Here is a 13906-nt window from a genome sequence, read left to right as displayed (position 1 = left end):
CTCCCTTCATACCCAAGAGGTGACTCATTTTGGTGGTAAATGAACAAGAATATACCCACGGCTTGAATATTTTCAAATCAGTGTTAAATGAATGCAGAAGATTATCCTTAAAATACCTGTCACAACTCAGGTGGCATCTGTTTTAAGAGCACAAATAATCCAATATTTTGTCGTCTCATCATTCGTGGCTTTTTGAGAGAAAACAGCAGAACAAGCTATAAGTGAAACCAAATAAACAAATTTTAGTTTTGACAAGGGGGACCAATCAGTCTATTTTAAAACCTGTGTGGAGGTGCACGTATTTTGACAAACTTTTAAAGCCTGTATTTTCTGAATTAATATGTTTGTCCAAATACCAGTTGATTTAAAGTGAGAATGAAGATGGCATCAGTGCTCCACTATATATATATATAAGCTATCTGTAAAAAATTACACATTTACATACACATACATATATATAAACTTTCTAAATGATCAGATAAGGCTTCTTAATTCTTATAATTGAAACAGCTTTAAGCTTTATGTTAGAGACCAGTTCATGCCTTTGGAGAATTTAAAATAGATAAAAACCATGAATAGTACATTTTGCATCTTTTGTCTTTCATTTTCTATTTGTACAAACAAAACAAAACAGAACTGTATCTCTTAAAGGTTGCCATGCAAGTTGCCGAGATGCATGATTCTATATAATTCTATCACTCCCATACTCATATCAATATTTAGAAATTTGCTCTTGAGAGAGATTGATTTACCATATGTGGTGATAACAACCATTACAAACTCCCAATATTTCACAAACCATGATATAAATTGACTTTACTTCACACTCCTGGATGCCATTAGACTCCTCCCCTACCAGGGAAATTGTTTCCATGGTAACCGAAAGGGAAAAAGCACAGGGAGGGGAAAAAAAGGCACAGAAAGCTAATGAAATGAGATATCTATGGAATAAACAAAATATGGGCAAGTGTGGGATGTCCTAACACTTTTATTGTTTCTAGATCCCACATACTTCTGGAGACGCTAAGGCCGGACTGTCTGACAGAGCAGACAGTGCCCGAGGATGGTCTTGTTAAAATGTCCAACAACGGGCAGGGCTGCCTGCTATTTCCCAGTGTAAATGGAGCCTGCTGAATCTTTCTATCCACACCAACTCTGCAGAACGCGTGTGGGCATGGCTGGACTGATTCAGAGCACGGCAGATAGTTAGCTCGGAAGCAGAGCTGTTCACAGGAGCACCGAATCGCCCTTCCTAAGGTAGCTGCAGTTCTTTTTCTAGCCACACACAGAATTCTTCAGTGGGTGTCGAGCACTAAAATCCATTCAGACCATTTGGGGCGCTCCGGAAGTTCTCTAGAATGAAACATTAGGTAGCACCTGCTTTTATCTTTTTCTTCATGTTGCTGAAGTAAAATATGCAGCTAATGTAATTTAATTTTTATTAGATTCTGCATATATGTGGCTTTCAGAATGAACTCAGGGGAACACACATTACTCATAAACATATACTTTTTAATTAATTTTTCTTTGTAATTCAAAGTAGATGTCTAATGCATTCATGGAACGATATGCACTCCCTCTGGGGGGCAATTTTAATACCTGCAATTCCCCAGCTTGTTAATCAAAGCCTTTTTAGCCTTGTAGATAATTTATATCTGCTTAATGTTCAGAAGGTTGAAATTGCAGCCATATGAAAAAAAAAATTCTTACCTCTGACAAAATCAGAGAAGATAAAAAAACCCCATGATAATTCTACAGAAATGGAAAATGGTGGAAATATCCTTTCTTTCTGAGCTGCTTTTTGTGAAAATATTTTGTGGCTTTATGTAAAAAAAAAAAAGCAGCTTTTTTTTTTTTCTGGAAAACACAGTGAAACTGCTTGGCTAAAAATGCAGCAATGGCCAGAAATCTCCATCTCAGAACATGCCTATTTCTAGTAGTTTTATATTTTGGAAGAATACTTTTTTTTTTTTTTTGCTTCTTAAGAAAAATATTACTGGCAAAAAAATTTACATGGGAAAAATTTAGATTTTGTGGGGGTTCAATTTAGGTTTAAGTTCCGTTTTGCTAGCTCTGAGGCTCCTTGTGTTTCTCTCCTGTTATGTTACTGTGTGACCCTGTCATTAAGCTCAGCTGTGTCCAGCACATAGTGAGACAAGGTGAGAAGAATGGTTCCGGCTATACCCTGGGCAGTGGCTTTAGATCCGGAACTGTGGAGATGAGGCGCCATAAGTCAGAGACGGAACAGGGACAGGAGCACCATGTGCTCTCCATCTGGGATCCTTCTCCATGATGTGGCACTGCTCCTTGAGCAGTGTGAGCAAGTGCACATATACGAACACGTTCCCCTGGACACACACACACACACACACACACATTTTGCCTTGTAGGTACATAGCTACATCTTTAAGAAAAAAAAAAAAAAGATTTTATCTAATTATTTGACAGAGAGGGAGAGAGAGCACAAGCAGGGGGAGCTGCAGACAGAGGGAGAGGGAGAAGCAGACTTCCCGCTGAGCAGGGAGCCCAGTGTGGGACTCCATCCCAGGACCCTGAGATCACGACCTGAGCTGAAGGCAGACGCTTAACCGACTGAGCCACCCAGGCGCCCCACATAGCTACATCTTTTTTTTTTTTTTTTTAAGATTTTATTTATTTATTTGACAGAGAGAGACACAGCGAGAGAGGGAACACAAGCAGGGGGAGTGGGAGAGGGAGAAGCAGGCTTCCCACAGAGCAGGGAGCCCGATGCGGGGCTCCATCCCAGGACCCTGGGATCATGACCTGAGCCGAAGGCAGACGCTTCACGACTGAGCCACCCAGGCACCCCACATAGCTACATCTTAACTGAAAGTGACATTTCAACAGTGGGGCAAGGAATAGAATGGTGGACCCTTAGAAATGGAAGGAAGGTTTGAGAATTCTGCATCTGATCTCCCATGTGGGGGGACGGTGGGGGAGGAGTTCCCTTGTAACAGAGCTGACTGTGGATAATTCAACTTAGGCTTAAACATTCCAGGGAGCAGGCACTCACTACTATATGAGCCAAGCTAGAGCATTGTGAGACAGCATGAACTTATTAGAAAGGGGCCTTTTATATAATCTTACATCTACCTTTAAAAATATTCTACTGGTGTTGTACTCTAAAACCAAATAGAATAAGATGAATTTTTTTTTCTTACTGCCTGGCCATCCTTAAATCTGTTTAACACAATTGCCTTCCCCTTTTTGTGAGCTAAACATCTCTCTTTGCCTCCTTGATTCCTCCCATGATAGGGCTTTGGGAACCCTAGTATCTCGGCCGACCTACTTGAGCCAATTTGGCACCCAAACTGGATACAGTATTCTAGATATGGTTATTATTTACATAGTGGAGAGTGCAGTGGATTCTGTTTTCATTTATTAGCAGTTTGTTTTTATTGACGCAGTACAAAATCAGATGTGGCTGCATTTTCACAGACAGGTCATGCTGCCAGTTCACATTGGACTTATAGTTATCTTTACACTCTTAGATCTTTATACTGCTTGAAGTCTGGCCTTCCCATTCTGCACTGGGCAGCTGACTTTCTGAGGCTAACTGCAGAACATTCTGTTTATTGCTGTTACAATTTATTTCACAGGTTAAGCCTTCCTTTTAGCCTGTTCATATCATTTTCAATCCTTAGTTCTATTATTTTAGTATTTGCTGTTAAATTGGGATTTTGAGTCAGTCACAAAGTTGGACAGGATGTGATTCATGACTCAGTCTAAGTCCTCAGTAAAATTTTACGCAGGCCCAGGTGAAGAAAGGATGTCTGGGCTGCTACTAGAGATTTCTCTTGGAGTAACCAGAATATAGATTTTCTGATGTTTAATCAACTATGAATCCACCTAGCTGTGCTATCAGACCACATTTCTAAACCTCACTCAGTAAGGAAAACTATGGAAGAGTTTATATAGCTCTTGAAATTAAGGAGTACTCTCTGTTGCTCATTTACTGTTTTATGTGTGTGTCAAAAGAAATGTGATGAATTTGATGTGACCCATACACCTTGTGCTGCTTCCAACATTCTTTCCTTCTGTTTACTCCTTAGCTTTATTGGGCATTTCTTCTTAGTGGTATTTTTCTGATACAGTTATCTTCTGCTGTAGAAATAATTTTAATAGTTTGATCCGAACATTTATCTCTCTTTATTTAGAAGCTTCCCACTCTTGTAAGATAATCTCTTGCCAGACGCATTTTTCCTGATCATCATATTGCCAGTCCCTTATCAAGAACTCGGGCCTTAGTGTCACAACCTCTAGTCCAAAAAGCCAAATCCTATTACTTAACATCGCTTTGGTCTGCCAAAAAGTCACAGTACTCAGTAAGAATGAGCTGATGACATCACCTCAAAAGTGGTTTTTTTGGTTTTATTTTTGTTTATGTTTTAAATATCGGTATCATTTCTTTGTGTGTATCTGCAGAAATGGGAAGGAGCTAGTGGATTTGAGGACTCTGGATAAGGCCTCTATCCTTGAGGACATAATTTTCAGGAAAGAATCTCAAGCTTCCATCATGTCAGGATGTCGGCTGTTTGGCTGCCTCTTCTCTCTGCCATAGGAACTGCTCCCGTAGGGAAGCAGCTCAACGGGGCTGAAGAGACAAGAACAGAAGAAAAAGCAAGTTGAGGTAAGAAAGCCAGAGAGTAATTCTGGGTCCTGACTGAGCTGACCATTCACCAACCACTGCCCAGCCATGCACCAAGAACCCTGGTGCCAAACAAGAGATCTCATAACTCTGCCTCAGAGTCATAGACGATCCCTTCTGGGTCCATATTGCACCCCCACATCTAATTCAGAACCTTGTTTCTGTTCTGGCATTCCTAATTTCCAACCTAATACCACATGCCTCTGTCTTGGCCCATCTAATTTCCCATTTTGTATTGAAGCTTTCCTTGAACTACCAGGTTTTAATGTCAACCTCACCCTCACAGTTATTTCTTAGGTCTGTTAGATGATATTTTGAGAGGCCATTCTGATGCTGTGGACATCTTGTGGCTCTGGGCATGAGAGATGAAGTGAGGAGCAGAGATGAAGCAATTATTACTTGGTAATTATTTGTTTACACAAACATTTTCTTTTTAGAACCAGAAAATGCCCACAATACCCAAGTCTGCATCAAAATAGTTATTTCAATACCTTTCTGAGGGCTCTGGGTTCAGCTTCTGATCTCAGCTCTGTTGAAGTGGATCCTATGCTATATCACTCCACACACTCACACCCAGACCTGGCCCTACAAACTTGACCTTCCATCCTGAACCCTACTTGCCAACGCAAAGAATTCAGGTAATTGTGGGAATCAGTTGAGCTACTTTTACACAATTCTGACCAGTCCTAGTTTCTCTGTACTTATTATGTAGAGGGGAAAAAAAAACAAACCTTTCTTTATGCTGCTCACCATCTCTTCTGCAGCCTGCACAAGAACAGAATCTGGGACAAGCAGCACAGAGTAAAATGATTTGAGAGAGCATAAGAGTTCAAATATGGAGCCTGGTAATACAAATATGGTAGTAGCTAGAGTTTGGAACATGAGCATATTCCACAGATTTTATACAGTTATTTTTGTATAATAGGACTACAAGCTTTCAGATGGCTAAAGAAAGATGTAGAACATTACCAGAAATCAGTGATGGACCACTGCAAGGGAAAGGACTATTTCTGCTAAGGATTACTGTGAGTTTGGAAGGCAAAGGAAGGGGGACAGCAAAAAGATATTTGATTCAGTTCTTGATAGATGTTAAAATTTCCCAACATCCTGGCCTTTTAGAGTTTTTTTCCAAACCGCACAAGGCAACAGAGTGACTATATGATCAGGGCAGATATTTCTGTGCCTTTATCGAGTGCCCCTTGATGACTCACAAACATGTATGTCCAGCCCTGGCCTCTCCTCTGAGCCGCAAGGTAATAAATCTAACTCCCATCAATATCTCAAAAGAATCTAAAATGTAACTGATCCAAACTAGGATGCTTGGTTTACCTTCTTTCCCAGGCCTGCTCCCTACATCAGTAATTAAGAGTTCCCTACATTCCCTCTTTCAGTAAGTAGCACCATCATCCATTTACCTGCAAAGTCAAAAACATAGGAGTCCTCCTTATGTCCTTCACCACCCACACCCCATTCATCAGGAAGTTCTATTAGCATTTTCTTATAAATATATTCCAAATTAGCCACTTCTTCTTATGTCTACTGCTGCCAAACCATCATCATTCCTTAATTGGGCTACTTTACTAGCATAGCATCCTAACAGGTCTATGTGTTGCCCTCTAGATCAATTTACATATTTCCTTTGTTCAAAACCCTTTTATGGCTTTCTATTGTAGAGAAACAAAATAATGTGCAAATTCTTGAGAGACCTATTCAGTCCCATATGATCTGGTTCCTGCCAACCTCTTTATCTTCACCTCCTATCTACTGTCCACCCTCACTGTGCTGTCCTTTCCACTGTTCACTCCCCCAAAGCTTTCCCCACCTCCATCTCCTTTGCACTGAGCCTTTTGGCTGCCCAGAGCTTTCTTCCTTCAGATCTGCACATGATAAGTTCTCTCTTATTCAGATCTCAGCTCAAATGTCCTTCTGTGACAGTGGCTTCCAATCACCCCTACTTAACATTTCTGAAGGTCACTCTTGATCTCATTGCTCTGTAGTATCTTCTTCATTGTACTTGCTATCTAAAGTCTTACTTACTGATCTATTACCCTACTCATTTATTACCTGTTTCTCCCACTAAAATGTAAGTTCTATGAGAACAGAAACCTAGTATGTCTATTTCACCTCCACATCTCTTGTACCTGAAACACGGCACTCAGTAAACTTACCTGATGAATGATGTAATGCAATGAAAATCCACCTCTCTTTAATTTCTAAATTCTCCTTATTTAAATGACTTTAGCGATACTTTCTGAATATTAACAAAATGCGTAAAATCTTAGCTCACAATGACAGTATAGACCATTATTGATTCAAACAAAATTTATTTAGCTACTGAAACTAATGAACTAACAATTATTGATTTATAACAGGAAAATGTTTTTAGCAAACATTTTCACTAGAGACCATTAATATTTTTTAAAGATTTATTTATTTATTTTAGAGAGAGTGAGAGAACTGGGAGAGGGACAGAGAGAGAGGGGGAGAGAAAGAGAATCTCAAGCAGATTCCCCACTGAGCATGGAGACCGATGGGGGGCTGAGTCCCATGACCCCGAGATCATAATCTGAGCCGAAATCATGAGTCAGATGCTTAACCGACTGAGCCACCTAGACGCCCTTAGAAACCATTAATATTTCTAATCTTTTGTAAGACATTATGATGTAAGGTTGCAACTTGATACAAAGGAGAGTGAATGGCCAGAGAAATAAACTTTTTCCTTGATAGTCTTACTTTATTACTTATAGATATCCTTGAAAACATCATAAGTTATATTTTAAAATCAATAAGATGTATTTCTAAATCATACTTTATAACTTGGGAGACATGATTTAACTGGGAACGATCTCAAATCCATATTTGAACAGTAGTATGCACAAGATTAAATCAAAAACTATTCATATACCACTAAACACATACCTGACAAAAACTCAGTTTGAACATATATACCAAATTTGTACATAGACACATCAGTCAGCAGAAGCTCATTCAAATAGAATATATAGTAGACAAAAAGCCAGAAGGCCTGGATGCTAGCAGGCTGACCATCAACCAATTTACCAGGCTTATAAAAAGCAAGTCAATCAAAGATGTAAGAGCTAGTGTCTACTGAACAATTACTACAGGCCAGGAACTCAGTTCTAAGCACTTTAAAAGCAATGGTCCCATGTCTTGAATCCCTTTTTCAATATGACCTGGGCATTAATAAGCATTTTTATAATGGATCTAATGAAGAAACTTATAACATATTAATTTTCCCAACTTAAGAAAACCAAAGGTTAGGTAGTTGTGGGGGAAGATGATGTTAGTAAAAACAAAACAAAACTTCAGAATCGGGAATGGAATTTAAGTGGTATGAGGAATATCATTCAAATATCTCAACCTTAGGAGAAAAGGCAAACCTTGGGCCAGATCAGTAACTGGTTTTCAGAAACTGGGAATCTATAGGACAAACAACAGAAATAGATACTGAGAAATGAGAAAGAGCCAGGCACAGAGGAAGTCCTTTACATCCTTGCAATGTTCCAGATCTTTACTTGGTCTATGAGCCTCCACATAGGCTGGCCTATCATGCCTCTGACTCATCTCTTACTATTCTCAGCCACCTTGGCTTCTTGCTGTGCCTCCAACGCTCCTGGCATGCTCTGTCTCAGAGCCTCTGGACTTTTCTCATCTCTGCCTGGAATGCTCCCCTCAGCTATCCTCACGATGAACTCCCTCATCTCTCAAGTGTTCACTCATTTATTTGTTACCTTCTCAATGCTTACCCTGACTATCCAATTAATACAGAAAACCTCTACCTCCAGTACTACTGATCCCCAACTCTGCTTAACCTTAAAGTTTTTCCATAGCATTTACATCTTCTCATATATTATGTCATTTACTGTTTTTATTATGTATAGTATCTATTTCTCTACTCTGAAATTTAGTGTCTAAGTGCATATGGATTTTTTCCCTGTTATAATAGATTCCCTAAAAATGGCCTCTATTTTTCATCCCTCCTTATATTAATTTGCTAGGGTTGGCTATGCACTGGGTGGCTTAAGCAACAGAAATTAATTTTCTTATAGTTCTAGAGGTTAGAAGCCCAAGATCAAGGTAGTGGCAGGTTTGGTCTCTCTCCTTGGCTTACAGATGGCTGCCTCTCATTGTGTCCTCATCTGGTCTTTCCTCTGTGTGCATGAATTCCTAGTGTGTCTTTGTGTTTCCAAATTGCCCTTTCTTATAAGCCTACCAGTCAGATAGGAATAAGACCCACCCTAACAGTCTCATTTTAAATTCATCACTTCTCTAAAGCTCTATCTCCAAAAAGATAGTCACATCTGAGGAAGTGGAGGTGAGGACTTCAATATATGAATTTTGCAGGGGACATTTCAGCCCATAATATACTATATATCCATCTATTTTGCACATAACTTTGTAGCGCTCCCCCACTCTGTCTCTGGTCTTGGCCTTGAGATTTGCTTTGGCCAACAGCATGTTAGGAAATATGACACAAGCAAAGGCTTGAGAAGCACACGTATGATTGGATTTGTTCATCCTTGCTTTTCTGCCATGGCTCTGAGAACATGCCTAGACTGGCCAGTTGAAGAATGAATGAAACTTATAGAACAAGAGTAAATTTCCAAGTGGTACCAGCTAAGGCCATCTAGGACCAGCCACAGCCAACTGACCCCCAGATGTGTGAGAAAACCCAGCTAAGATCAACAGAGCCACCAAGTGAAAATATGAGAGTGTCCCAGGCATGATTAGCCAAGCTTCTTATTTCTTCTTCAGCACCAACATCACTTCCACCGAGTGGTGGGCAAGAGGGGGCTGAGTAATGCTTCCATGCCCCTCCCAGCCTTTCCCCCCAGGATTTCTTATGTCCTCTCATACAATTTATGTTTTCCTTTACAGCATTTTCCATAGCGTGTGCTTACAAATGTGTGTGATTAATACTCCATGCACGTCTCTTGTGCTAGATTTTGACTCCACAAGGGTAACACGTCTAGCTCAGTATTACACTCTTAGAATCCAGGGTAATGCTCTCAACAAGGTTAGTATACAATAAATACTTGTTGAAAATTAGGGCAGTAACCAAATATTATTCATTGTGTGTCCTTCCCATTTGTTAATACGTGCCACTAATGGAGAGAAATCACAAATGAAACTAAATACTACTGAAATAAAACATCTAAAACAAGTTTGGTCATTACCAGAGAATTTCTGAATTTCCTTACTGAAGGAAGGTTTTCAGTAAATATTTGTTAAATTCAATTGATAGATGGCTTCAAAGAAAACATTCTGAAAAGTGATATTTATGTTCTGAAACCCAAAGCTTTGGATTAATATGTTAATAAAGCTTTTGCAGGCTTTCTCTGCTGAATAAAAAGTCCAATAACAGCCAACTCACATCACTGATCAGCTTTTGGCGGTCCTGCCATACCACGCACAGTATCAAGCCACGGAAAGAAACGTAGAATGAAGGGATTTGGAAGCAGCGTGTATCTATAGATGTTGAAATAATGCTTCGATGCTGAGCTACTTCACAATGAATACAAGACAAATTATAAAAATGTTGTTTCATGAACTTCAGGAGGCCTTGTACGCAAGCTTGGAAGTTTTGATCCTAATGGGGAATTCAATGTAGAGGGAACAGCATCTGGAAGAGCACTGCCATATAGGAGTAACTGAGAGAAAGTGAGAGGAGCTGGAGGACATTGAGCCTGAGATGAGGCTGCGGGGGTGCACAGAGACCAGATTACGCCCATCTCGGAGGACCACATTAAAGATATTCATCCTTGTCCTAAGTACAGTGGGAGCTATGATCACTCTAGCCTGCATGGGGAGGACGGACTGGAAAGCAGAGTGGGGTGAGGCTATTGTGATGGTCCAGTCCTACTCGCCACAGCTTGTGGGAGAGAGCCTGGCTACAGTTATCTGCTATTTCTTTTTCACAGGCATAAATAAGAATGTGTTTCGAAATTAGCAAAGTCTTCTTTTAAACAGAATAATAGACTAGACTTGTTGAGACTTTTGCTTGGGGCTCTAAATATCCATTAACAGAGCCTCATCAATGAACTGTAATCCCTATTAAATGAGGTTGTGAGCATCAGCAAAACTTTAGTACCTACCACTACACCTGGCAACGGCACTGCTAATAGATATTTGCTGAATAAATGACCAAATGAATCAAGGGTTACAAAAAAGGTTACAAACAATGAGTGACTCCAAGAAGCACGTTGAAAGTAGCTGAGAAAACCATTTTCCTTTCTAAACCTTGAGTTTTATTACTTGCAAGAATTCAATAATTCCTTTCATTTTTTAAGCTTCTGTACATCTATATGTTGGGCCATCAATTAAAATAAACTGCACAAAATGCCCACTCCGCAAAGTGTTCTTGCCTCTGGCACACGTTCCATTTCAATACCGGCATAACCAAAATAACTAATGTGGTTGTTCGATTCTAGGGTCAGCAACTTGTTCTCTCTCAATTTCTAAATCCCAAGGCAAACAGCTTTGAGATACTAGAATAAGAAGAGCTAAAAAGAAATTGCCAGTTCTTTTGTTGCCTTATTAAGTCTGGAGTATTCTATTTAATCATATCTTCCTCTAGGAGAAATCAACTATTTGAAGAAAAATACATTCCTGGTATCTGAATGCTGTCTTTCAGTAAGGAGCAAAGATCAAAGAGGGTGCATTTTCTAATCTTTGAACATTAACAATGTCCCTTGTACTGCAAAATGGAATTACTTAGGGCTGTTAGGGAGACCCCTGTAGTTTTGAGCATATAAATGGAATGTCTTAATACAGCACATGAAATTAATTGTAACATATTTAATATCCCTCAAATAAATTTGAAAGAACAAGGTATTTGGCACTTGGATATTTATTTTAGACATTTCACCAACTGCACGGAGCTCTGTAATAAGTCTGAAATACTTAACACAGATAAGATATCTTACCCAAGCTCAGCATTTTCTCCTGATGTTTGTAATTTTTGCTATAAGAAAATTGGACAGTTTTATCACCAGGTAATATTTGTTAACCAGGGTCTGACAAAGGGAAAAAGATGGATGACTGCTAGATCAGCATGTGGCCTGCCAAGAAAATAAAAAGACACTCAGGGTAAGTGATTTTAATCTGTTGGTCAGTGCCCTATTCAGGATGTCATATTTTTTTTATGAAAATGCAAAAGAAAAGGTTCATAATACACAGTGGTGACATATATAACTTCTGTTTCATGATTTGCAAAGAGTAGGCACCTCATTGACTGGTTGGATTTATTCTCTGTATTTGAAAGATAGCCCTTGGATTACCCAAAGAGAACCTTCTCATTTTTGTGATTGCTTTATCATTCCAAGGGGATTCTGGTGCATGGCTCATCCATCCCCTCTTTGTAATGCCCTCTATATTCCGCCTCTTAATCAAAGGACACTTTGCCTAAGAATGCATTTACAGAAAATTGAGATACACATTCTGTATGGATGAAGGCAACTGTGTCATCTACATTTTCCACAATTCAGCCATGCCCTTTGTTCTTGGACATGATAGAAAATCTGTTTTCACTCTCAATTGGAAAGCCAGCATGAGTTAGACCAGATGGCTGTTGACCTTCAGGCAATAGAGAATGGGAGAGATTCCCAACTGTTCTCATTACTCTGGGCAGTGACCTCCTTTGGAGCAACAGCCGCAAGAAGCTGACACCTAGAAAACTTACTTTCTCCTTGAACACTAGACACATTACTGGTTGTGTATTGAGATCTCTAGTTACCTAATCTTCATGGTGTCAATGTCTTATGTCTGTGTTTATATATATTACTCTTTATTCAATGAAGTCAAGCTGCTGGTGTTCTAAATGTCTTGATAAGAGAAGACAGCTGAGTTCAGATGTCTGATGATGTTAGCAAAGTTTTCCCAATTTTTATATCCCTGTGCACAACACAGTAAATAGATGACAGTATATATTCAATGTGTGTGTGTTTTATTGAATGATTAAAAGATAAATGAATGCTAGCCACCATACTTTTACATTATCTGTAAGATACTTTCAGAAAATGTACATATACAGAAACATAATACGTTGTAAGCACCTATCTTAATTGTTTCCCAGTAACACCAGTAAGATAGGTTCTGTTATTATTCTTTTTTGCTAGATGAAAATTTTAGTATTATTAACTAGTGAGTGGAAGAAATGGAACTGGATCAAGTCTATCTGATCAAATCTGATGCTCAAATGTTTAACTACAATGTTCTCTTATTTCCTTTTTGTTACCATAGGGAGATGACTAACTAGGGTTAAAATTATATCCCCAAAACCATGGAATAGTTTACCTGTAAATTTTCTTTCAGAACCCATGGCTGCTTATTATTCATTTATTTACATAGTTTAAAATAATAAATGGCTATACGTGAGATATATCAGTATACTTGCTACAAGATTGAAAGAGCTGATGAATGCTGGACAGAGGTGGGGATAAAAGTATTTTCCTCTTCTATTTCTGTCAGGTTGCCTTTTAGATCTGATGTGATCTGACATCTCCCCCCAGGACATCTGAGTGTGCCGAGTTATCAGTTCTCTGTCTATTTCCTACTGTCTAGCCAAGAGAAAACTGACATCTTGCTGGGCTGGGTCTCTAGCTATCTGTACTGCATATATTAAATAAATAAAACTGAAAGAACTAGGTCATTGGAGCAAATGTATGCATTTATTGAGCCATAGATGAAGGGATATCTAAAATGTGTCCCCCATTATGGAATGTATCTGAATCCAGTGTTATGTCACATATTGGGTGAAACCACAGACAGAACAGCCCTTGTCACCCACACAGCCATACAAATATAGCTTCTTGGCAAACTGCATTCACACACAAGATGGCAGTAAGTACAATTTTGTTTCTATGTTGATCTTAAAACCATCCCCTTTCTTCACATCTTAGTGCCATAATTATATCACCTGGCTCAGCACAAGCAACTGTCCCTTAGTAGGTAGAAAGAGTGGGATGGACCTCTATTATGAAGAGAGAGAAAATCCCATGTGGCCAGGTCTTAGTGGGACAGAGGGAGTGAGGGAGTGGCCTATGGCTGTTTCTCCTCATCATTCAAAAACGATTAACACCATAGTTTGCTCACTGGGCACATTTGGGCTGGTGGCCCCAAGTCAGAATGAGTAAAAATGTCCATTTTACTCCCATGCCCATCTTTCTCCCCTCCATAGCAGTACCTTACAAAGCTAAGAACTTTCCTCCTCGCACT

The 13906-nt window shown here is 39.3% G+C and overlaps 1 long non-coding RNA gene across 1 annotated transcript; it reads left to right on the top strand.

The window, feature by feature from the left end:
* The first annotated feature begins 977 nt into the window (after window positions 1-977).
* LOC116642965 lies at window positions 978-13323 on the top strand. The gene is made up of 4 exons (XR_004301460.1): window positions 978-1257; window positions 4447-4651; window positions 11704-11779; window positions 13160-13323. It is a non-coding gene; the product is annotated as an uncharacterized LOC116642965 (long non-coding RNA).
* Window positions 13324-13906: the final 583 nt, after the last annotated feature.

Source organism: Phoca vitulina, unplaced genomic scaffold, assembly GCF_004348235.1.
Source record: "Phoca vitulina isolate PV1807 unplaced genomic scaffold, GSC_HSeal_1.0 scaffold25, whole genome shotgun sequence".
Classification (NCBI taxonomy): Eukaryota; Metazoa; Chordata; class Mammalia; order Carnivora; family Phocidae; genus Phoca; species Phoca vitulina.
Note: the sequence above shows the minus strand (reverse complement) of the source record. Positions and strands in the feature narration are given on the sequence as shown.